Source organism: Myodes glareolus, chromosome 4 (assembly GCF_982192425.1).
Source record: "Myodes glareolus chromosome 4, mMyoGla1.1, whole genome shotgun sequence".
Taxonomy (NCBI): domain Eukaryota; kingdom Metazoa; phylum Chordata; class Mammalia; order Rodentia; family Cricetidae; genus Myodes; species Myodes glareolus.
In genome coordinates, this window is record NC_142029.1 from 85,587,080 (window position 1) to 85,613,345 (window position 26,266).

Genomic DNA, 26,266 nt, shown 5'->3' on the forward strand with positions numbered 1-26,266 from the left:
GAGGCAGGCGAATCTCTGAGTTCAAGACCAGCCTGGTCTACAGAATGAGTTCCAGGACAATCAGGGTTACACAGAAAACCCTGTCAAATAGAATAGAATAGAATAGAATAGAATAGAATAGAATAGAATAGAATAGAATAGAATAGAATACCCTTGCAATTCCCAGCACCCTCTGCTTTGTGGTTGTGGATCAGGATGTGAACTCTCAGCTCTTCCTGCCCTTTGCCATCATGCACACTGACCCTCTGGAACTATAAGCCAAATTAAGCACTTCCTTCTATAAGTCACCCTGGTCATGCTACTTTATCACAGCAATAAAAAAGTAACTAAGACACACTTCAGCCCTTCAAGTGGCACCGCTGTCACTAAGATCACTAAGTGGCCTCTAGCTCTGTGTGTTTTATGATAGAATCCTCAACTTCTCAGAGGGCACTATACTAAGGGAGAGGCTGTACCAGGCAACAAGTTTTTACTAAGCAACCACTGTGTGCATAATAGAGGTGCTACCTAGGAGAAGGCAGGATCCTGCCCTCCTTGGGGACAGAGACCCACAGAATTGTCTGAGCAAATCTGACCTCTGGATGGGCATCTAGAACTCATAGAGGGGACAGAGTTGATGTCTTTGGGCACCTTAGACTGGGGTAGTAAGGAGGGCAGAGCTCCAAGACCAAGGAATGAGAAAAGTATGTCCTGAGAGAGGTCCCTTGTCCCTGTAGAGATGACAGGAGCTTACCGAGGCCCTGCAGTCCACTCCCACAGGGCAAAAGTTCCACGGGTATCTGGAGAGCTTCACAGAAGCGTGGAACCAAACAGTAGGACTCAGGCAGCCTTGCTACCTAAAGAGCCTCGCCAGCCCAGGCAGCCTGGCCCTAAATGGTGACTAATTGGCATTGAGTGGCCCAGGGACCTGAGGAACAGACTTTGAAATCACCTGGTGTGACGTGTCCAGCAGGAACAATGGGCCACCCAGCCGGCATAGAGTCGCAGCTCCTTCTAATTAGGTGTCGCTTTGAACACGGAGGCATCAGATTAATGAGGTTCACAGCACTCTCTCTTGCCCGCCATGGCGGGCTGCCTCTGTTCTCTGATCACAGTGTGATGCCAAAACCTGTTCTCTAAATCAAAGATTCTCTCCAAACTCCACTTTCTGCCATGCCTTGGCTTTGCACTGGCATCTCTGCCAGGGAGTTAAGCCTTCACCTCTTTTTCTGCCATGCCTTCCCTCCGAGGACCAGCTTGCCTGTCACTGGGAGAGATTCTGCAAGGCCAGCAGGGATCCCCTCCTGCAGCCCATGTGGGGCACCAGATCTTGCTGGGGTGGCCCCATCCTCCAGCGCATACAGTTCAAGGACACACAGCGGGCTGCCCGCCCCCCCCCAACTGAAGACCCCTCCAACTCTTGGCAGTTTGGGGCATGTGTGGCCTTGGGGGATCCACTGGCTAGTTGCCTGCTGTTGGCGTCTGTTCACCAGCCTTCAGAGGGGCGGAAACATCTGCAAGAGCCAGCATGCTTGGCCCCTCACTCTGGCAGCTTGCCTTCTTCCCTGCCCCCTCCAGACCTTCCCTACCCAGCTCCCTTCTTCCCCCAGGATGCTCCCCTCTCTCCTCCATGCCACTTAACAACTCCAGCCCTCCAAACCCAGCCCCACCTGGCTCTTCACTTGACAGCCAAGATGCTGCCTCTTTATTTACTTCCGTAGGAACGTTGAGTCCCTAATCTGTTCCCTTGAATGACCAGTTTTTGCCCCGTATCCCACCAGTTAATGATACTATCTTTACTTCTCCCCACCCTGAGATTGTGGCCTGAGGCCAGGAACAGCATTTGTGTCACCTCTGTGTCCCCTGCAGTAAAGACTACCTGTCACAGAAGATCCCATTCTCCTTTGACACAGTGGGTCAAGACGGGGAGAGACACCACCTTGTCCTTAGCTTCCATCTGCCATATAGGAATGACTCCCTCAACCTGCTTTCTTGGGGAGCTGCTGGACCATCCAGAGGGATACCAGAAGAAGGATGCATGGTGGGGGAGGTGAGACACTTTGGGGGCAGGGGTATCCCTAGGGAGCATACAAGAGATGACAAGAATCAGCCTGAGGAGATGACAAGAACCTTGGGGCAGGGGCAAGTTAATGTTAACTACTCTCTCTCTAAGCCCCAGCTTCCCTGCATACAAACAGGGCTGGCCCAGGATGCATGCATGCATTGGATTGCACTCTGGCACTCAGGAAGAGTATGGAGAGTTTTAGGCCAGCCTAGGCTATATAGCTAGACCCTGCTTCAAATGGGGAAAAAAAATCCACTCACTCAGTCTTCACCTCTGGAGCACACACCATTAACTGGCTCTATTTTAGGGATAAAGAAAAGCCAGGCCTATGGGGGGGGGGCACTGCTCAAGCCCCAGCAACTTACTGGCGCCAGAATCCAGCCCCTGCAGCCTGACCCACAGGCCAAACAGCCCTTCTAAGCTGTGGCAGAGTCTGCTGTTTCTGACCCTTGCTTACCGCTGGGCCTCTCTTTTCCCGTCTGAGAGGCAGGCACACAGCCATGTTTTGTGGATGCCTTTTGCTGGGCCAGGGATGCTCAGACACTCCCTGGCCCCCCTCCCAGAACCCAGGTAGAAATTCTTTCTATCCAGACACTCTGACCCTTGATGTCCCCTCATTTGCTGGGCTGACAAGCTCCCCCATCTCTGGAAGGCTCTGGTTTACTCCAATACATTCACCCCTGCCATCTTTTTGGCGATTTAACCATGTTTGGTGGCCAGTGCCAAGGCCCTCTGCTCTCTGTCTAGTCACCCCTGTGACCTTGGCTCCATTCCTTCCTGCTTGTCTCCCAAGCCACAGTCTGGCCCAGTTACCCTTGGCCTCTGGTCAAACTTCCAGCTCCTTTTATCAAAGTTTCTCCTCTCCATCACGTCTTGCCCAAGGTGAGAGCTCACAGCCAACAGTGTATTTAACACTCAAATGCTCCCTAGCAGTTTCTTCATAATCCTCTCTCCTCAGAGAGGAATGAACCAGTCCCCCTTGGCTCCCAAGGTGGGGAAAACCACACGTATTTGGAGAAAATGGTCCCCAAGAAAGACTCTAGGACTCTGGCGGCAAGTGGCTCCAGCACCGCCCAACTCCAGCCACGCAGCTTACTCTCCCCTCTCTACATGGCACTGTGTCCCTTCCCCCATACTTCTCTGCCTGTCATTTATGTAGAGCTGAGACTACATATCATTTTCACAGAGGAAGCGGAAGTCAGCATAGGCGCCTGGTACCTGCCCTCACGTTTCAGCAGACCTGATCCAAGGACAGCCGTACTGCCCAAAGCTCACTACCGTCGCTGGCAAACCCTCAGTTCCATCATGACATCATCTTTAGATGTCACCCATCTCGGTGTCTTTACTGAACCCTTCATCTTTTCCATCACTGGTCACATGGTGGAGCCTCCCATGACTTAGAGAGGCCATCCCTTGCTGGGACAGATGGCACAGTCCTGTAATCCTAGCTCCCTGGGAAACTGACACAGGAGGACCACAAGCAGATCAAGGCCTGCCTGGTTGTGGAGTGAGTTCCAGGCCAACCTGGCAACTTAGCAAGGCTATCTCAGAGCAACAAGTCCAAAGAAGGCTGCGGATGTAGCTCAGCGCACATGCCCAGAATGTGCAAGACTCTTGGCTCAATCCCCAGCGGTTCAAAAAAAAAGAAAGAGGAAGTCCACTCCCCTAATTTTGCTGAGTTGATTTTGTTTTTTTGTTTTTTGTTTTTCGAGACAGGGTTTCTCTGGATCTTTGGAGATCTATCCTGGAACTAGCTCTTGTAGACCAGGTTGGCCTTGAACTCACAGAGGTCCACCTGCCTCTGCCTCCCGAGTGCTGGGATTAAAGGCGTGAGCCACCACCGCCTGGCAATTTTGCTGAGTTGAAAATAAACCAATCTCCAGCCAAATATGGCAATGCACACTTACCAGCTACCAGCGCTCAAGAGGCCGAGGCAAGAGGGTTGTGAGTTCCAGGCCAGCCTAAGCCACACAGTGAGATCCTGTCTCTAAAACAACAATTTTGACCCCAGGTTATATTCGATTTGATTATAATTAGCACTTATAAAACAACAACATTAAGCAGATGGAGGATGAATCCATGGGGGAGGAGAAGGTGTGGTGGCATTCATAACCTTGCCATGTGCTTCAGCTCCATTCTGAATGAGGTGGTGTAGAGCGGTCACAAGTCTGTAGAAAATATGCAGAGCCAAGAGTGCTGTCTAGCCGGTGAAATCGGAACAAGGTTTGAGTACAGACTGCACAGGATGCTACCGGCCCCATCCTGTGTTAGAGATATACGAGAGGTGGCCCAAAGAGGGGACAAGTCACTGCAGACACCTCTGCCTTTTAGATGGCCCCTCTTCTGGTTTCTGGGATACTGTGCCCCCCCCCCCCGGGCTGTCTGTGTTGGCTCTAGATGTATTTCCTTCACCCCGCCTGCGGCTTCTCCTCCCTCAGTTCTGCACAGCTCTGTCACCGTCCAGGCCTCAGTCCATGTTCCCTTTCCAGTGGCCTTAGCTTAGGCCCTTACACCATGCACAGTGGCATGTTTGCATGTTCCAGCCTTGCCCCAGTCCCCTAATCCAGCAGGTCATGGGCTCGTTCTGGATGAAGAAGGCATTAAAAACAAACTGGACAGGACTGGACAGATGGCTCAGTGGTAAAGGTCACTAGTTGCTCACACAGAGGCTCTGGGTTCAAATCCCGGCACTATGTGGTGGTTCAAATCATTTATAATAATTCAAGTTCCAGGGAATCTAACACCCATTTCTAGAATCTCCATGGCCACCAGGCATGTATGAGGTACACATACATACACATATTCAAAACATTTCACACATGAAATAAATAAATAAAAACAATAAATCTTAAAAACAAAAACAGAACCCGTCCTTCCAGAATTCTGGCCTTTCAATTCTCTGGTCCCAGGAGAAGACCAGAAAATATTAAGCAGGAAGTAAGAGTCCTTTGCCTCCATGGTGGCTCTAAAATCCCCTACCCATCTCCATCCCATGATACCTTCAGGCAGAATCCCCCATCTCCTTCTATACACCCTCCCCCACCCTCCTACAGCAACCTCCTCTCTAAACACAGTGCCTCCCGTGTTGACAAACCATGAGCTGGTCACTGCCCCACAGAAAACGTGTCCTGGTCCCCTGAGAGCCCCACTTGCCCACATGTGACCCTCTCCCCCACCCCATTGCTTTCTTCTTCCTGCCCAGGCTCTCTCACGGGTGTGCTCCATCAAGGAATCCCTCTGTACCCATCACCACCCACCACCTGAGGAGCTTACACACACCGCTAGAGCACAGGAGCACTTGGTCAGGCCAGAGGAGCATCTCCCAGCAGCCTCTCCTTCCCCAAGTGAGGCTGGGGGAAGATACATGTATGTAGCTCCAAATACCCACAGACTCCAAATAGCCACTCTCCTGCAAACAGTAGCTGCTACCCAAACGATGTGATGGCATGAAAATGTCCACCCCTGGGCTGAGAGCTGCCTCCTGCAGTAAAAGCTGCCTGCTTGTTGCCCCAGGAGGACCACAGCTGTAACATGCTACAGAGGTCACTGGGTGGAGTCCTCCGTTTAGATACCCAGCAGCTGGATACCAGGGGGCAGCTTCCCTAGATGGAATGCGGCGATGAGCCTGGCATAAGAATGAGACTGGCCTGTCCACCGAGAGGTGACTGTGGACCCAGGCAGGGTCCCAGACTTTGGACCCGGCAGCTTGGCACATGTCAGGTGCACAGGATGGAGCCCTGCCGTCCCTTCCACACAGAGCAGGAACTGGGAGCGAACACAGTGCCGCGTGGCTTAGCGTCTGACACGTCCAGGGTCTGCTGAGGGGTGGGTGTGGCTGTGAGCGTTTGACTAAGCCTGTCACACTGATGGAGTGAGTGGGGTCCCATGAAACATCATAAGCAGTCCTGGATGTGGTGAACGTCCTGTTCAGAGAGGTGCATAGACAGGGCAGCACACAGTGGGCAGATGCTGTGGGTGGCAAGTCATCTACAGTCCCCCAGTACTGGGATCGAGCCCTGTGTGGAATAGAACTCCAGGGTTAGATCCATACCAGCTCCAACCCCGTCTCTGTCCCAGCAGCCTGGGTGGGCTGGCATGTCCCCGGCCATGCTCAGAGGCAGACTCACCTCCCCAGGAAGAAGGATACAGGTAAGATGACTGTCATTAGCAGGTACCATTTAGCCCATCCTCTCCTGAGCTGGGGCCTGGAACCAGACCCTGATTCCTTCTGAATCAACACACATCCCGCTGGACCTTAGTATCACCTGCTCCGTAGCTTTTATTCACCTTCCCTTCCCCAGTTAACCAACGGTGGGTGATGGCTTCTTCCTTGCCAGCAGGCAGCCTACACAGGAGTTTGCGGCTGGTGTGCCTAGCAAGATTCTGGGGTCTTATAGTCACTTGCTTTAAGGAAGGGAGCAAGCCACAGGTGTGTCCAACAACAATGGCCTGAAATCTTTGCTCCATGCAGGGTCATTTACTAGCAACTAAGTCATTTACTCTCCCCAGTGAAGCCCTGAAGGATGCAGTGGTTCCTTTCTTTTCTGTTTTTTGCTTGTTTGGTTGGTTTGTTTCATTTTGGACTGTGTCTGTGTTGGTGAGGGCATATGGGCTATGTCCCCCAGCCCTCCTCTCTTTCCACTATTTATTTTGGAGACAGGGTCTTACCATGTAGCCCATGCTGGTCTTGAACCTTGTCTCCTCCTCCTCAGCCTCCTAAACTCTGAGGCCTACAACACCAGGCACAGCCAGAAAGACACTGTTCTTCCCTTCATGTTACAGATGGGGAACTGAAGAAACAGAGGGCGAGTGATTTGTCTCAGGACACAAAGGAGCGAGCTCAGAGTCCCATGGGAGGCTGAGGGTTAAGCTGGAGGATGACAATGGAGCTCCACGATCGAAGGGACGCACACACAGAAACACATGTGTACAAACACACACACAGCCGTGCGACGCTTGCGAACACACCCAGACTTGGGTGACACATGAGTGAAGGACCCTGAGTGCCACTTTCACACATACCAGCCTCTCTCTCTGCCTTCTCCCAAGGCACTGCAAGCAGAGTGAAGAGGGGAGACTCAGGTTGCCCACATCTGATATCGGGCTGTCCTCGATGTTGGATTTCAGCCCCGATCCACCCCTGTGACAGATCCTTTACCTAGATGGTGACTTTGATTCTCGGAAAGGATTGAACGTTCCTGCCAGGTCACACATGGCAGGGTATCTAAGAAGCTGCTGACAAATGCTTTCTCTCACTACCCTGGGGGCCTCCAGAGTCTGCAATTCCAGACTTCTCCCCTATTCCTATTTGCTCTGAGAAGACGGAAATAATAAGATAATGATGAAAGGGAATTAAGGAGAAGTGACCAAAGAAAAGGGTCGGGGAGATGCCGCCGGAAAAGAGGAGGAAAGGGGAGGACGGAGGGCCAGAGCAAGAAACTGAAATGCGGCGTGCCAGCAGCCTGCACAGCCGTCAGCTGCCCCCGCAGCTTCCAGCGAGAGGCGCACAGCAAGGCAGGAGTTAACTCTCTGCCGTGGAGCAGAAAATGAGGTTCCAGTTATTAGTTGATTTATTGCTCTGTCCTCAATCTGCGCTCAGGTCCTGGAAGGAAATGTTCCACTCGAAAGCATTAAGCGTCTTCAAAGAGCAGAGGCATTAAAAATTGAAATCATAAAATAGACACGTAAATACAGTGGAGGTGAGAGGGGGCAGCCCCAAGCAGACTGGGGGGGGGCAGGCCCAGATACTACTGGACCAGGCTTCCACATGCATGGAAGAGTCACCAGTATCTAGAAATAAGGGCTGTTCTGTAAGAATCCCTTTGCTAGCATCTGTTTCTGAAGACTCAGGGCTACTCTACCCAAAACCAGGACTCTCTGGGGGTCAAGGGTCATTTACCCAGCAGGAGCCTGATACAATATCAATACTGAATACCAGGGAGAGGAATAGAGCATGTGCTGGGAAACCCCAGCTAAGAGAAGGAAGTTCAGAGTGCCACAAAAGGCTAGGGCATGTGCTGGGGGATGGGGATGGAACTCCATGACTGTGTAGAGCAGCACACAGAAACACATGTGTGTGAATACACACAGCCACGCAACAATTGCCCTCGAACCATGCCCCATAGCTTCCATCCTTCCTCTCAGCCACCTGCTCAGCTACCCCAGGAAACCGCCCTGGCTGATTTCATGGACACTGGCCTTTGCTTGCAGCAGGAAGGAGTTTGAAGCCGGTGTGCTTAGGAAAATTCTGGGGTCTTGCTAGGTCCTCAGATGAGGTGAACCCGAGGGCTCCTGCTCTGTGATTGACATGAGTGTTGGGGGAGTCGCCAAAAGTCCTCCAGTGATGGACCCACCACAGATCAAGCTAGAGCCAGTGAGATGAAGTAGTGAAGACTGCCCCCAGATATGCATGTTACAAAGCCACATGTGTGTCTGTACAGAGGCAGGTCCACAGACCATGTATGTGTGTACAATTTTCAAAACACACACTTGTATGTACATGTGTGAGGGCCAGCAGTGGCACATGTGGACAGGTAATATGCCTCTATACACATGTCCCTATGTACACATGTGCACTCTTGTGGCCATGCCCAATTCTATATATACACGGAAACCTCTAGGCTCGGTATCAGGCCACAGAGACACTGGCTAGGAGCCAGCCTGTCATATCCTCTTCTCCAGACCCTGATTCTGGGCTATGGGAACTAGAGGAGAACCTGGTAGTGTGTTCAGTTGTGCAGAAGACCAAAGGCATACTCTTCCACACCCTGTAGCACAGCAGAGGCATCTACCAACCTTGTTTCCTCAGTTCCAACAGCAGGGAGACTGGGTAGGATTATTGCTAAGGGGATCCAGGGAATTGACAAGACTCCAAACTGTGTCTGGAATATAGGGTATGGGCTGCCAAAGCCTTGGGAATCAGGAGAGTAGCCAGAAAGAGGCAGCAAGAATGATCTGAGGAGGGACTTGCCACAAAAGCATGCGGATCTAAGCTCAAATCCCAAGAAGCCACATAAAAGCCAGTCCACAGCACCAACATCTTTAACTCCGGCGCTTTTATGGTGAGATGGAAGTAGAGAGACAGGAGGATTCCCAGAAGTTCACAGGCGAGCTAGCCTAATACACAGTGGGAAAACCGGAGACCCTGGCTCAAGACAGAAGACAGCGAGTGACATCAAGTGTGTCCTCTAAACTACACATGTGTTCCATAGCACCCATGAACCACGTACCCCACACTCACCCCCCACACACATACACAGAGAGAGAGAGAGAGAGAGAGAGAGAGAGAGAGAGAGAGAGAGAGAGAGATCTGAGCAGGAGTGAGGCAGAGCGCCAGAGGTTTGCTTCCTCAAAAGTCATGTTCAGTAGTGTCCAAGGCCCTGGCAGGCTGAGTATGTCCTCAGAACCGGGATGGTTAGATGTGGATATTGTACAGAATCCACAAAATCTCCTCTCAGCGCTGCAGGCCTCTCCACTGAGACCTCATCTCCGTGTCGTCATTTCAGAAGGCACAGCGGACAGCTGAAGTTCCTCCTGCTTTGAGGCCCGAACTTCTTGTACACTTAGGTCTGTCCTCTGTGTATCTCTCGCAGCTCAACAGCCCTAGTCCTGGGGCCAAGGTTGGAACCACCAGACTGACGAAGGAGGGCAGGGGAGGGAAAGGGAGAGACCCCACCCTGCTGCAAGCCTGCCTGCTGGCTACCCCAGAGCTCTAGCAGCCCGAAGTTGTTGGGGGAACCTCCCATCTTCCCACAGACTGTGGGCTGAGATTGATGTCATAGCTGCTTACTGCTTCAGTGTGTGCGCACACGCACATGCACACACTCACAATATGTACTTTCACACATTCACACATGAACATTTAGGCACAGTCACATAAATCAACATATATTCTAACACACTCATAACCTGCTCTCCCATATACATGATGTGCACAAACACATCCTTTTATACATCTCTGCATGCACACACTCACACACATGCACACATGTACTCACCTTTGCACACTCACACCCATTATGGGAAGATCTCATCTCTGAGCCGCTGTGTGATCCTGCATCCAGACCAGCTGAAGACAGAGCCATGAGCTGGGCTTGGACTCAGTGAGCTGGTCCCAGAGCTCGCTGCTACAGCGTGTCTCCCTCACTCCCTCACTTCTGGAGTACAGCAGCCACTTCCTCTAGGTTATGTAGGACTGTAGCTTCTATCCCCAGCCCTGGCATCCGCATCCCCAGTACCCCAGTCTCCTTCCAGTTACAGGACTGCACACATCCCCAGATCCGTCCATCCCTCCACTGCAGATACACTCTAGGCACCTTGCTCCCCACCTGTAAGTTTTCCTAATTGGGAGTTTGTTGATTGTCTTATTTATTTCTCCGTAGGAAATAAATAGCACTTAGAGAAATCAGTGCCACTGTCATTCTCCAGCAGACTCGGCCACAGTGGCCTGGCTCATCGAATGCTGCCCGTGGCTGGGCCAGCTGCCTATCTGGTCCCTCTCCCATCCCCTCGGCCTGTAGACATTCTCACACGCGTGGAGCCCAGCGCCCACCACCAGGCCACCCTGGCAGCAGGTCGTCTCTTGGAATCAGTGTGAAGAACCGTAAATTGCTGAGAAAGGGCCTCCTTCCCCGTGTGACAGAAGGTTAGAGTGTTTAAAGAGAGCAGTGGAGCTGTTTTTATTAATCAGAACTGCTATAAAGAAAGCATTTTAATTAGCATAATTATCCCGATTGAGAAAAGCAGTCCTTATCCCATAGATACTTTTCAGACTAAAGACGCAAGCTGTCACAATCAGTCATAATTAGGGAAAGCCTGCTATTTTCCTCCTCCCCCCATTTCCCCTCTGGGCACTGCTCCTCCCTGGGTTAGACCTCACAGGAGACACACACAGGGTGACACCCTCTGCCTCACACTCTTGTCCCCAGCTGCATCTTCAGCTGCCTCCAAGAAAGATCTCCTCACTACGATCCTCGTGCTGGCCTTGACGGGTCTCTCTCAGCCTCATGGAAAAGGAAGAACAGGCCCCTCAGGAAGGCAGATGCTTCCATGGCCGGGGAGAGAATGCTAAGAGCAGAAAAAGCCAGTGGGTTCAAGCCCCTACTCCTGCCTGATGCTCACACTCACTCCTAGCTACCTACCTCCCAGGATTAATCTTGACTATACTTCATTTGCCCACATAACAAGCAAAGACCATCCAAGTGTATAGCCCTCCCTAGACCATTAACTAACTCCCTTCATGTGTGTCCTGGAAGTCCCGCCCAAGCCCCCTTCAGGTGTGTCTCCCACCTCACCTCCCCACAGTGCTATCCCCTAGCTATGCTGGTCTTACACACTCCCACAGCAGTTTCTACCACAGGGCCTTTGCACTTGCTAGTTCCTCTGTTTGTGACATTCATTTTTCCAGCCCCCACCTCCTACCCTCAGCATACACTCACCCTCTAGGCACAGTCTTGGTTGCCAGCCTAAGTGGCCTCCCACTCTCTGGGCCTGATTGGTTGCCTTTCAGACCCCCTCATATCTATACCTGGGTGGTAGATACATCCTTGTAACTCTGCCCACACTATTTACCCTGAGTCCGTGAGACCGTGGCTCCACACAGAGCCAGAGATGGTGTCGGTTTGCTGTTGATGCTATTTGCGTTTAATGATTTGATTTTTTTTCTTCTTTGACAGTTTGATTGTATTTTTGCTTGTTCTCTGTTGTTTACTCGGTGTTTGGCTTGGGCTAACCTCAGGCCTATCCTGGTCCCAGGAATATCTGAACTGGAACAAAGAGCAGGAGGGAGGCACGGGAGTCGCTCCAAGCCCCCTTGGACTCAGGCTAGGCTTGGGGCTGCTTTTAGGAGCATCTGAAGTTTGCATTTTCACCCTCTGGGCCTCAGCGTCTCCATCTGGGAAATGAACAGCCTGCAGCCTGTTAATCTCCTCTGCCTCCCACAGCCGTAAAATCCCCCTAAAGCTGCAGACCGCCCTCCACTTCCCCGGGCAGAGCCGACGCTTCCACCGGCTCACCAAGCACCTGGCACCTTCCAGGGCCACCCAGGAAGGGTGAAGCCGGCTGCTGTCTGATCCCACTGCCACTACCCCAGGCCTTGGGGTAACATGTTCGCAGATGACACCATGGCCATATTTCACCTACCGCGCTGCAGCTTCCTCCCTGGAAAGGTGCTTATTTTTTAGTACGTCTTAAACAGGAGGCTGCAAAGTTGTGTTGTCAGCGCTTTTTAAATGGCTTGTTAATGCCTCCACAGCGCGCGGCACTGGCCTGAGAAGACAACTCACTCTGCGTGGCACAGCCACCTCAAGTGTAGCCGTAAAGCCACACAGCCATGCTGAGCCTCTGCTGGACCCCGTTGTCAGTGGGCCCAGGAACAAAAGCACACTCTCAGCCCACCCAGAGTAACTCTTTGGGAGTGCAGAAGGCAGACCATCACCCTGTATGGTGGAGAAAAGATAATGGATCATTGGGTTTGTAGCTTGGTGGCCTATGAGCGATTTGCTTTAGTTGGCTACTTAGCAGCTGTGTGACCAAGGGCCAGTCACCAAACCTCTCTGGGCCTCTAGTTTCCTCATCTATAAAATGGAAATGCTGACCCCTACCTCAAGGCTGTTTGAAGAGGAGATCAAGTAACACATACTGGGTAACGTTTTATTTTTAAAATGTAAAATTGTTTTGTTGTTGCTGTTTGATATTTTTTTCTTTTGACATGGTTGGCCTGGAATTCACAATGTAGAACAGGCTGACCTCTGCTCACAGAGATCTGCTTGCCTCTGCCTCCTGAGAGCTGGGATTAAAGGCATGTGCCACCATTTTTTCCATCCAAAAATTTAGTGTTGTACACTGATATATTTGTGTGCAGAAATGTAGTCCGGTGGCAGAGGCTAGTGAGCAAGCATGTTAGAAGCCCCCTGGTCCTGAGTGGATGCTCACCACTGGAGCGTGGCTTAGTACTCTGGCTTGCCCACGAGCAACAAGCAGATATTTCCACCCCAGTCACTTCATGAACACCCAGTGGTACTCAATAAGGCAAGGTACTTCCCGTGGGCTCGGTCCAGCCTCCCAGGGCAAGAGCAGAGAGCGGAAATAGCAACGCTGATGGTGTCAGGAAGGGTGGTCTGCAGGGGAACTTTCCCAGACTCAACAGAGGGTCCCACATCCAGAGAAGGCGAAATCACAGGTGAGGTATCTACACCTGCCCACTTGGGAGCTCAGGATGTGTATATGTGGTGGGGGGCAGCCTCTTTTCTCAACCGGCCACTTCAGCTGTGTGATCCAGGAACCACCGCTTCCATTTCCGAGGAGGGTGTGGATGACACACAGCCACACAGTAGGGCACAACCTGAGGCAGCTCCGGATAACCTCACACCCCTGCCTTCCTGAGCAACTCTGATCCCCAACAACTGTTGTTATCCGCTGAACGCCAAGGTGGTCACTACACTTCTGGGCGCTAGGGGACAGGCCCGGGCTGTGGGGAATACCGGGGTAGTCATGGCGCCTGGAACTGGGTCCGGCATGCTTTGTTACACTTTCATCCTCATTTTTCTGCTACAGAGAGGCTCCCTCTTCTTCGTTAAGGGGAAACTGAGGTATACAGTAGAGCCCTGACGCCAGTCCTCTGAGGCCACAGCCAGCAGACTGTCCCTGGGGTTTCATAAGGGGCTAGAAAAGATAATGCGAAGAACCTGAGGCCCACTACCGAAGCCATCCCTCTCTAGGCCTCAGTTTCTCCAGCTCCACCCCCACCCACTGGGCACCAGGAAGCTGCGCTGGGGTGAGGAGGAGCCACAGCCTGATGGCGCCCTCAAGGCAGCAGTGAGGTAAGAAGGGGCGCGGGGGCGGAGGCGAGAGAAGGAGACAGATCTCGGGTGCGGCTCAGCGCTGTGATATTTTTCCCGGTTATATTTTTAGATGGACTACTTTCTCTCCCCTCCCCCTGCCTCAGTAGGAGGAGGAACACAGAAATAGCCGCTGTGCGTGTCTGAGCCTGGCTATATATAGTGGGCACAAAACCCAGCTGCCCAGGGCTTCTCCCACTCGCAGCCCTGAGCAGGAGCAGAGGGGAAGGCGAGGCCCCGTTCTCCCGTCCAGTCAGTCACCATGTGCTTGCTTAGTGCTGCCCGCTTCCGCAGACACTCAACTCTGATGGCACCCTCGGGCACACACGAGGCTGCTGTCTCCCTGCTGACCCCTCTTTTCGAGGCCCTGGGTGTCCAACAGGCTTGATTCAGGGAGGACAGGCAAATGGTTGAAATGGGCAAGAGAGACCTTAGCCGACTGAAATAAACCTGGCCTCCTCTGCTCTGGGAGTCCTCTGATCCTCTGGCCTCCTTAGCAGATGGCACCATTTATATCCCGAATATATCAAATGTGTCTGTCTGGTCCACATCATTTCCATGGGAAAGCCAGAAGCTGCGACAGCCTCAGGGTGCCTTCCTGGGTCGTCTATAAAATGGAGATGAGACCAGCACAGGCCACTGTAGAGCCAGGGAGGCAAGCTCAGAATGTCCCTGAAGGTGGGCATCCCTAACTAAGAAGTGGTCCCCGAGTTTCCAAGTCAGTGAGTACCTACTTCCCCCCTTGACCAGAGTCCCACTCAAACAGGCAACTGTCTGTGGTCAAGCTTCTGTCTCTGACCGCAGTCTATCTAGCAGGTCTCCAAGATGCTCACGGCTTCCCAGATGGCAAATATTAGGTTGGCAATGGGTAGGTCCTTGTGGCCCATTGCTGCAGAGTTGAGCTGGAGACCAGGTCTCCTTGGAGGGGGGAGCTCTTTATAGACCACCCTGACTAAGCAGAGTATCATGGCAGAGGAATCTACCCCACAACCACATCATCATACATCCTCATGACTTTGGGTTGCTCCAGGATGTCCGGAACTAGCTTGAGTGTGGATCATCCAGAGTTGGGTCAGTGAGCTTCACCAGCTTCCTGTCCTAGGGCCCAAGCAGACTAGAGACCTGTGCACTTGGGAGTGTTGGTTTCCCTATCTGTGCTTGCCACTAGCACAGATTTAAGTACACCATCTTCTTTAACCCTTACACCTAAGGGAACAATGCTAATTTTACAGGTGGAGAAACTGAAGACCTTGGCAAGAACAGGCCTGCCCAGGTCAGAGAAAGTGACAGGCAGAGCCTGTGAACCCTGTTTCTCAGGCTGCCCCATCAGAGACAGAGTCTGTGCCTGTCAGAGCTGGGAAATCCACAATTCTAGCACAATGTGAACTCCTGTGTTGAACAGCTGGCTTGAAAATCCCTGGTCATGGCCAATGGCGTGAGAGTGCCAAACCTGGCAGTTTGGGACAGCACAGTTAGGGAATGCATGGGCCATCCACCTGCCCTGCTCCCATCCCCACCCCAAGCCTTTGAGCCCAAGTACAGACCATTCTTCTGACTACAAAGTTCCCCTTGGTTTGACTGAGTACCAAGATGAAAGCCAGCCACCTCTCAATAGTATGTGCGGGACTCTGCACTGCCCTGTGACTTCAGCCAGAGTCCAAGAGTGCTCAGTGAAGCATTATTCAAAGTGTCCAGTTGATTCTGGACTGCTGGTCCTGCATAAAATGTCCCAAGGCCTCTACCCTGTCATAGAGTTCCTGTTCACACCCATGGCAGTGGACATTCAGGGCTAGGAGAAGCAGCGATCACACCATCCTGGTGGGCTGTGAGCCACAACTAACCTGGGAAGGAGGAACTCGGGGCCAGAATAACAGCCATCATCTAGGAGGAAATGATGTGGCCTTGCCCTCAGCGAGGGATTGAGATGCACAGACACCATATGGAAAAGAATGAGCAAGCACTGATGGCCGCTGAAAATGGACGAAAGACCTAAATATATGATCAGCAACCACAGAACTTCCACAAGACAGCAGATCGAGATCTACGAGCTGGATTTGGTGATAACTTGGATATGATACTAAAAGCTGCTACTCAGAAAAGGGAGAAAAGAGCCAGATAGAGTGGGTGTTGTGGTTGTGGAGGGCATGGCAGCCTGAAGCTATAACCCAGTAGTGGGAGGTAGAAGCAGGAGGATCCAGAGTTCAATTCTCTTCCGAAACATAGCAAGTTCAAGTCCAGCTACGTGAAAACTTCTTCTGGACGTCAAACAAACAAACCTAAAGAAACAAAAGAAGTAGTGATGGCCAGCCAGACGACTCCTAGGGTAAAAGTTCTTGCTTTGCTAGCCTGGCAAACTGAGTTCAGCCCTGGGAATCGGCATAAAAGTGGAAGGAGAGCTCTGACTCCACAAAACTGTCCTTTGATCTCAGCACAACTACCATGGCATGTGTGCTGTGACCACACGCATGTGCGCGCGCATGCGCGCGTGCGCGCGCGCACACACACACACACACACACACATAATAGCAAATAACATTTTTTTTAAAGGTGGCAGTGGAGGCTCATGACTTTTTAATGCCAGCACTCAGGAGGCAGAGGCTGGCGGATCTCTGGATTCAAGGCCAACCTGCTTTACAGAGTAAGTTCCAGGGCAGCCAGTGCTATGCAGAGAAACCCTGTCTCAGAAACACAAAACAGGGGTGACAGAAGAGGAGAGTGCTAGCCAAGAGCTGATGAGGATGTGGTGAAATTCAGGCTTTGCACACTGTTGGTGGGAATACAAATTAGAGCAGGCAGTTGGGAAGTAGCAGAGGGGTTATGTCTTCAAAAACTTAAATAGAATTATCTAAAGAACCGGCAATCTCACCTCTGGTTAGATATCCAAAAGAATTAAGAGAAGATGTTAAAGAGACATTTGCCCACTCATGTTTACTTGATTCCCACAACCCACGTAAAAGCTGGATGTGTGGCACGTGACTGCAACTCCAGCAGTGGGGGGAGGGGCAGGAAGATGAAGCAGCCTATCAGTCGGTGAGCAGATGAGCCGCGGATGAGCCCACAGGACAGAATAGTATGTTTCTTTTAAAAAGAAGAAAATCATGTCATATGCCACAACATGGAGGGCCTTTGAAGGCATTATGCTTCTCCTGAACTAAAGGAGTCAGTTACCAAAAGGACCAGAACATCCTAAGAAGTGGGCCCCTTCCCTTTTCCTTTTCACTGAGTCCAGGCCACTTGATCCCAAACCCCTATTACCCTTCAGGTAAGTTTCTTAACCTCTCTGTGCATCTGTAATAACAGCTCATGGGATGTGGTGAGAATTAAGCCAATAAATATCTGTGAAATGCTCAGAACAGCACCTGGCACCCAGCAGGAGCCTGGAAGCCTCTGCTGTTACCGTTGCTATGCCATTGCCGTCCTACTTTCTGGGGCTGCTTCGAGGTCTGGTGTTGGCCAAGTATATGGAAGACATTCTGAACACTTGGAAGCCCACCTGCTATAATGTTGATGGTCTATTCTCTTTGCCGCTCTTTCCTGGAAAGGCTTTAACACACACACACACACACACCAGATAGCACTGGACAGAAGGTGGGGGGTGTCCACCAACCTTTGAGGGTCTCAGCACCAGTGGGGAGGTAAAGCTGGCTCACCCAGGCCGTGAACACCTATGGAAGGGACATGGAGAGGGCCAAGCCAGTTCCGGTATGAGCCTGGAGACCAGACCCAGGCTATGAGGAGTGCAGAGGTACTTGATGAAGGCAGGAAACAAGCAGAGCTGGCTTGGGTCCAAGCTACAGATGGCCAAGTCCAGCTAGGTAAGCAAGACAGAGCCAGGGGCCAGGGAACTGGGAACTAAGGCCTACCTGCACCTCTGGCCAGATGGGCTCTGCCTGGGGCAGCAGGGTACCCTGTGGAGAAAGGCCTTCCTCCGTCTTGGAGCAAGCCAGAATTCAGAGGGTGCCTGCTTGGACAGTGCTCACCACACCCTACCTCCCCAGGCCCCGATGCCAAGGACTAGATCACAAAACACTGGTCTCTGTCCAGCTCCATCCAAGGACTCCAGTGCCCTGACCCAACCTCAAGCTGCAACATAAACCTCCTTCTCCACAGCTCGGGCTCTCAGGGTGGTCAGCAGGGTGGGGCTGGCAGTTTCCTGCCATGTCCTTGTCCCCAGCAGCCCTTCTTCCTAGGAAACCCCATCCTTCTCGGGGTCTCTATGCCATTCTTCTCTGTGGGCAACACGAACACATAACCCCTATTTCCCGTTTCACCTTGGCCCCCCAAGAATCACAGCCAACGCCCTACTCTGTAAATCCGTGTTCTGATGTCTCCATTTTCTCTGTTACGGTCTTCTTCTCTACAGCAGACTGCGTCTATCTTTGCATCGTCACACATGTGCTTGGAAACCTTCACAAATACACAATGGCATAAAATGGCTATAAATAAATATGTGGGAACCGTGGGCGGAGTGCTTACTGCATAAGCATGAGGACCTGAGTGTGGGTCCCCAGCACCCACATAAAAGCTGAATATGGTGGTACATGCCTGTAACTCCAGCACTAGCAGTGGTCACAAAGACAGGTGGATCCTAGGGGACCCCTGGCCTGTCAATTTGACCAAAATGGCGAGCTTCAAGTTCTCAATGAGAGACGCTGTCTAAAACAGTATGGTAGAGAGCACCAGAGGAAGACACCCAGGGTAGACTCCTGGCCTTCACATGCTCACACACGGGCAAGTACTTCCTCACACATATACACATATCCCCTAAACATACAGTTACTAAATACATGAAATGTCCGTCTTCCACCCCTACCCCAAACTCATGGACAGCTGTTGGGCCAGATAATAGGAAATCTAGGGCTGATATTGGGCAAAAGTCGGGGTGGATGAAAGGAGGTTATAGCGGGTTCCATGTCTAGTTACACAAATGAGCCAGGAGGACCCCTGTGCTCACTGTATGATAGTCTATAGCCCCGAGAGCACCTCTGACAGCTCCAAGCTCACCAAGTGCATAAGACATGTGCAGCGTCATGTGTGCACTCTCCTGTGCATGACGGGCGAGGCTGCAAGGAGCCCTTCCTCAGGTACAGCCCCTCCAACCTCAGGCTTCTAAACTCTAGAAACATAAGAAAGAAACGTCTTTTTTTCTGAATTACTCTGGAACCATGTCACTAAATGGACTAAGACAGACAGTGCCAGCAAGGTGGGGCATTGCCCTGCCAGAGCTGAGATGGGGCAGTGACTTTGGACTGGAGGCAAAGGAAGGCACAAGAGTTTAGAGGAAGAGACCAGGAAAGGCCTTCATTACCACGAAGAGTGAACAGGAGGAGAGGAATGAAGATGCATGCTACAGAATGTAGCTGGGAAGGACCACTCTGCTGGGAACTCAGAGGGCACAGGGAAGGAGGTTCTGGAACAAGGGGAAGTGTTCCCTGGTTACAGTAAGGACTTGCATTGCGTCTGTGTCCTAGGACTTCGTGGGAGGTGCACCTAAGGACAACGGACTATGACATTCAGCAGAAGTAAGAGCCCCAAAGTGTTCAGGGCTCTGCTTGGTGTCTGATGGATCATGCTGCAGAACACAGGGAGGAAGAGGCAGTGGGAAGAGGGACCTGAGCACCCAGAGGGAGGCAGGAGTAAACCTGAGACTCTTCAGTCTGGCTGCTGGAGCCTGGAAAGCACGGCTGGGAAAGAGCGCTGAGGGAACGGCTGAGTGACCGCGTGAGACTGTTAGGGGTAGTGGCGATCTGTCCCTACAGACAATAGGGACCAGAAAGGTGCTTCAGCCATCACAGCCTTTCACCACCTCAGGACTCCTCTACCCAAATATCAGCACAAACCTGATGGCTGTCCCACCCAGGGATGGCTCAACCTGCCACTTCAGAAGTTACAAGTCAGAAGCTTTTGCAAAGGCCATGGGCACCCAGCAGAGATCTGTCACAAAGGTAAAGCCCCCAGAGAGCTCCAATTCAGGTAACGCCTACAGAAAAAAAGGCATTGAGGCAGCTTCCAATCAGCTAGGATCAGAGGACCACTAGAGTGCAGCCAGCCCCAGCCTGGAGAAGTCACAGACACGAGACACCAACCTGTGAGGGTGGCTGACTAGTTGGAGCAAAGCTATCCAGACAAGGCTGCCTGAAGCTCTGGAGGCCCAAGCCCTGCCCTGGCATGGCCAGGATGCGGCAAGTGACATCAAAGGAGATTACCATCTAACTTGAAAATGGAAGGATGACTTCCTGGTGGCTTTTGGACTTGCTTGGGACCAGTGGCTTCTTTATGCTCATTTCTCCTTTCAGTGATGTAGTGTCCATTCAAGGCCTGACTGTCACAGCAAGTGGGCCACTTGCTTGATCTTCCCAGGGCTGGAAGATGCTGCCTTGGGATGGGTGTCCCCTGTGTCTTGTCCATGTCTGACGCAAGGGACACTGGGATTTGCACTTTGGAGGTGATAGGGAAACAAGTTGGGGTCTTGGGATGGAGAAAATGTACTGCTCCTATAAGAAAAACATGGATTTGGGAAGCCAGAAGGGAATGCTATCACTTGGATGGGTCCCCAAAGTACCCATGTTGGCAACGATCCCCAAAGCAACAGTGTGGAATCGGAGCCTTTGGGAGCTGTCATAGTCGTGAGCACGTGCCTTTCTGGATGGCTCTGCCGGATGACACAGCAGAAGAGCCCATCTCGGCTGTGTATGTTGTTTTTATCCTAGAAATTCAAATCCAGATGCTAGGCAAGTCATCTACCCCTGAACACTATCTCCAGTCTCCAAGCCCCCACAGTTTTGGCATCCTAGCCTCTAGAACTATAGAAAAATAGACTTTTCCCCATTTTTTGGTGCTGGGAATTAACTGAGGGCTCTCATACATGACAAATAAGCACTCATCTACTGATCTGTATCCACAGCCCTTTTAATGGTATTTTATTTTGAGACAGTAAATTGCCTGGACTGACCTGTCCTCACTCAGGCTTTCAACTCATGATCCTCCTGCCTCAGCCTCTAAACAACTATGATTACAGGCCTGCGCTAACAGGCTCAACTAGCTCTTTCTTGGAAAAACAACAACAACAACAACAACAACAACAACAACAACAACAAAACCCTAGTCCCAGACTGGGAAGATGGCTCAATGGGTACAGTGCTTGCAGTGCAGGCATCGGGACCTGAGTTTGGGTCCACGGTACCCATGTAAAGCCAGACATGGTGTTTAGTAAACTCCAAGAGGAGACAGGCGGATCCCAGGAGCCTGATAACCAGTTAGCCCAGCCAATAGCTCCAGGCTCAGTGAGAAACCTGTCTCAGCAAACAAACAAAGCAAAACAGAAATCATGGAGAGCAAACAAGGAACACATCTGACATTGACCTCTGAACTCCACATGTATAGGGTGTTTATACCTACGCAGACACCACAGAGAGAGAGAGAGAGACAGACAGACAGACAGACACAGAGGCACTCAATGTCTGGTCTCTGGCATTCTGTTATTGCTTCCCTAAGTTGACAAACACCCTTCTAACAGGCCTGCAAAGCAGAACTGCTATCATTCTCCCATTTAGGTAGAGGAACTGAGGCGGTGACTTCAACTCATACACCCGAGGGCACACAACTGCCTGCACAGGCCAGGTTCTTAGCAGCTACCTATGTCACCTTGGTGGTTCCAACAGCAGAAAGACAGGTGAATGCCCCTGCATCTCTCCCCTAAGCGTAGAGACTGACCCTGCCTCTGCCTGCTTACACAGCCTGGCTCCCCCTTCTCTTCAGGTGCGCAGGCAGTCCCCAGACCTGGTGGAGTGGGACACGTATAAATCACTTACAGCAGAGGAAGAACTGGCCTAATTGTCGCCAGATTCTCTGGAGTAGCAGGTCAAGAGGATGAATGACAACCTGACTTCAGAAAAGCCTGAGTCTCTCCCTGGCCTCACCTTGCACATCTGTAACATGGGTCAGAAAGAGCCTGTGGCAGGGAAGTTAATATAATGTGTGTATATGGTGCCTCTCTGGTGCCTGACCACAGCAGAAATGATGGCTGGGGTGAGGTTCTCGCCTGTCAGAGAATCCAGGGACTTTCCAGAGGGAAAAGCCAGACTGGGACTGCAGTGGGCCCCACCACCCAGGTCAGTTGTGTGACTTTGGGCCAGTCACTACTTCTCTGGTCTGAATTTCCTCTGCTGCAGAATGAAGGTGACAGGAGAAAGATGCTTGGCCACACTCGACACACACTGCCATAATAAGGCTTAGTATCCTACTGCAACTTCCTGCCCCTCCAGGGCTCCTCTTCCTGCTGGGAGACAGGTGGTGAGAGCCTGGCTGGGATGAGGAGGCAGGTACAGGGAGGACACGCAGGATCCAGGTACCAGGCTGGGCTGTGGGAGCTACTCAGGGCTCGCACTGTAGAAGATGGAAGAAAGCTGCCCAGTGCTCAGTGCTTCCTGCTGGGGAGGAACAGCATATCCCACACACAGGTCCATCCCCACCCAAGCAGGTAACTATTTGGAACACTTAGAGCCAGAAGTGAAAACTGTATTTGTTCCTGAGACCCTGAAGCCCAGGACCTGGAGGGCTTCAACACTCTTTGCCCCTGGGGTCAGCACCTTCCCAATATGTCATCCCCACTATGGATGTGGGAAATCCTTCCCACATGAGGAAGAAATGATGTGTGAAGAACCCAGACTGGGTGGCATGTGAAATGTGTCATTCTTGTCCCCTCTTCTCCCTCCTCGGTGGGTCAGAGCCCTCAGCCCCACCTCAGTATCACCAGGGACACGCTCTGTATCCATGAAAAGGAGTCTCTTCATCCCGCCACCAGACTCCATCCTTTGGTGCCGTCTCTACCTTGTTGGCTGAGGACATCTGTATCTGAAAGGACAGGTGCTGTCCAACTGTACGCCGTGAATCTCTTGCTTAGCAGTGCTCATGGAAGCTTCCAGCAACTGACACCAAGAGGGAGGCAGAGAGGCAAGAGCCACCTTTCCACCCTAACCATGCTACCCAGGGTGATGACCCACACATCCCTCACTCCTTCCTGAACTGACCCTCTCGTCCACCTATTGAAGGGAGCCACAGTCACAGTGCTGGTAGTGACAACAGCTCTGCTGCAGACACCCAATCACAGAAGACCTCTTGGTCAACACTGATGCCCAGAGACTCCAGGAAACACACCCAACATCACCCAGCTTCTAAGTGGGGAGGGTGTGAAGCCAAGAAGTCAGGCCCAGAGCCTGAGGGCTCCCCTCTGGGCTGTGTATCTCAGATACCCCTCCATCCACACACCCCCAGACCTTGGAAAAGCCTGTCAGGAAAGGACAATGGGGTCTCCCTGCTGGGATGGGGGAACTGAGGTAAAAACCAAAAAAAGGAAGCAGCATTTGAAGCAGACACAGAATACGTTTTTAAAGCTAAAAATGTAGCTCACTGGCCTGACACCCTCCTCCGCTGCTCTGTTCCTGTTCTGGCGGGGAGTGTGACTCTTCCTCAGGTCAGTAGCTCAGACCCACCCACAGAGTCAGGCCCAGAAAGCCACTTAGCAAGGATGGGCTTGCGAGTGCCAGCAACCCCACCAGGTGAACATCCTACCACTGACCCTCCTGGGCTCAGCTGTCTGTGCCAAACTCCCTTTGGTCCCCTCAGACAGGTGTCCTCCTGTGGAACCTGTGTGGATTGGCCAAAGCGGAGCACTGTCCAAGCCTGGCGCAACTCAGGCCCAGCCTTTACTGCAGAGGGAAGCCACACACCCCACATGCCCTACCCGTCTCCTCTTGCCCTAGCACATGCTCATGTAACCACGCCTGGATTCCCACAGTACCTCTTCCCAGGCTTCCCTCAGCTCGCTCGCACATGCTCACTGGGCACTGCCCAGCATGCAGTCTTCTCCGTCTCAGAGGTTTTGTGGAACCAGCCCCCTAATTACTCAGAAGCTGTATCCAGCAATGTTGACAGGGCTGTAGACTTGGACTCCCCTCTTCCCTGCCCCCTTGCCCCACCCGATAGCCATGCTTTCCAAATCTCACAAGTCTGCACGCTCCTCAACTGGCCTCCCTACCCATTTCCAGTCTTTCCCATAAATAGTGGCCTCTGCCAGCCCCAGCCGGGACAAGTACTGATAGCGTAAGTGCACCCAACTTAACAGGGCTGGGACTGCTCAGCCACCCTAGGAAGGGACACCAAGAGTGGATTAACAAGCAGGGTAGGCAAAATGCCCTATCAGAGGAGGCACACCACAGCAGGAAGGGCTGGCAGCGTTCAAATGCAAGAGCCCCGACGACTGTGGCCTGGTCCCTTGTGCACCCCCACTCTCTCTAGGATCTGACAGCCCCAGCTGCCGGGCGTACGCACGCGCGCGTGCACACACACACACACACACACACACACACACACACCCGTGACTCCATGCTAGGAGTAGGGACCCAGGCCGCAGCCTGCCGCACCACTGGCTTCCGTCCCTACCCACAGCTTTGCCTCCCCCACCTCTAAGAAAGGAACAAACTGCTCCTTTCCAAGATTGTTGTTGCTAAGACGAATGAGCTAATTAAAGTCTGGAAAGGTTTCTTGAAGACTTAAAAAGAAGTGATTGAGCATGCAAATTAGTAACAATTACTGCCCCTCCTCCAGGCAGGCGGCCTGGATCCCTCCACAGAGTGAATCACTGCTCTGCAGTGATAGGCCTTGGCAGAGGGCTCAGCTGCGGAAGACTGTGCTTTCGCTGACCCTCAGGTCATCACTCTTTCCCCACATCTCAGTTGCTTAGCAACTGGTGTGTGTGTGTTTTACCGTTTATTAAGCACCAACTATGTGCATGGTCTTCTCTACACAGAGTAACATCCAGGAGGACTAATTTTCAGAAGTCCCCTTTGACCCACCAGAAAATGGAGGGGGGAAATGGAGGGGTTTAACAGAGAGGTGTTAAACCTGACCCTCAGTTCATGACCTTAGTGACCCCTGCCAGCACTGCTGGGCCCAGGATTTACCATACTTCATAGCCTCTTCTGCTGGCTTACCATGTGGCGGTGAGGCTGTCTCAGCAGACACACTGAGGCTCTGATGGGAAATTAAGTTAAAAAACTGTGCTAGGGTGTCCTGGGGTCTTGGTGTCTGCCCTGATTCTGATGGCCCTGCCTCTCCCCAGGCCAGTAGTGCTTGTAAGAAAGAGAATGGAACCCTCAAAATGCTTACTGATCTCAGCACAAGTCCTGCCCCCTCACCAACACCCACAAATCCAGTGTCTGCCAGGCCCGACAATTCCCAGCCCCAATTTACTCACCTGGCTTACTCTTAGCTCACAGCTCGCCTTGCTGCTGGCTGCTCTCCTGACTCTTCCAAAGGACCCTGATTCCCCATAAGCCTGGCCTCAGTAGTCTGTGAACCAACTTCTTACCCCCCAAGATGATTCCCAAACCTTTCCCTCTTCTTCACTCAATAACTCAGCAACTCCTCCCACCCCCAACATGGCTGAGGAAGCAACACAGCCTTTAGGAGACAGGACAACAGTGGCTGGTGGCTCACCTCTCTCAGGCCTCACTCCAGTCTCAAGGCTCCTCAGCAGGACTCCTGCAGAGAAACATGAGGGAAGAGATGAGCGGACACCCAGACCTACCCTTCAGTCTGCCTCACCCAAGCTCTCTGTTTAGCCTGGACCTGCCATGCCCTGGGGCAGAAGAGGCAGGAGAGGCTGAGCAAAGACGCAGGGTTCATTTCACAGAGTAAAACATGTTTCAGGTCAGAGCTGCTGCTCAGGCCAACCCAGGCTCCACATGTGTCCTGAGATCTGTGAACTAGACTAGGAGAACCTCCACCCTACCCCATCCCACCCCACCCCACCTCACCCGGACCACCCACAGCAGCAAGGATGATTGTCTGGTGCCTGGACAAAAGGGCTGGGCCTCAAATCGCCTTTCAAGGTCACATTTGGCCTTGGTCCAAGTGGGACCCAAGAGAAATGGCAGGAATAGAGCACAAGGGCCCACATATGCCTGGCACCCTGACCCAGCCCAGTTCAGTTACGTCACTGGGTCACCCTGTGACTCTGGGCTGGCCTTTTGCCCATCAGAACAAGCAGGTACATCTATCCCCAGAGGGTTTGAACAAACACAGCTTGCTGGCACCCTTGGAGTTTCTGAGCAAGGGGTCCTGGGTGAGCCTGAGAATTTGCATTTCAAGTAGCTTCTCTTGGGTGCTGCTACTGCCATCTGGGGTCCCATTTGAACAACTCCTGCTTTTAAACATGTCTCTAGTTGTATGTACCTAGAACATGTACCTGCAAAGTATATAGTCTAGACCCAAGAAGTTCATAGGCTGAGAATACACACACACACACACACACACACACACACACATACGTGCACCTATTGCTCAGAGCAGCCATGGGGGTGAGGGTGAGGGTGGGCATTCCAAA

At 52.1% G+C, this 26,266-nt stretch overlaps 1 protein-coding gene across 5 annotated transcripts in view; it reads right to left on the reverse strand.

The window, feature by feature from the left end:
* Lingo1 (leucine rich repeat and Ig domain containing 1) overlaps positions 1–26,266 on the reverse strand; it is a 180,655-nt gene that overhangs the window by 82,008 nt on the left and 72,381 nt on the right. For all 5 annotated transcript variants that reach the window (XR_015737729.1, XM_048417190.3, XM_087905683.1 and 2 more), the window contains one exon: positions 25,378–25,422. The gene's annotated coding sequence lies outside the window, so the exon portion shown is untranslated. Of the gene's footprint in view, positions 1–25,377; positions 25,423–26,266 lie in introns of those variants that run through there.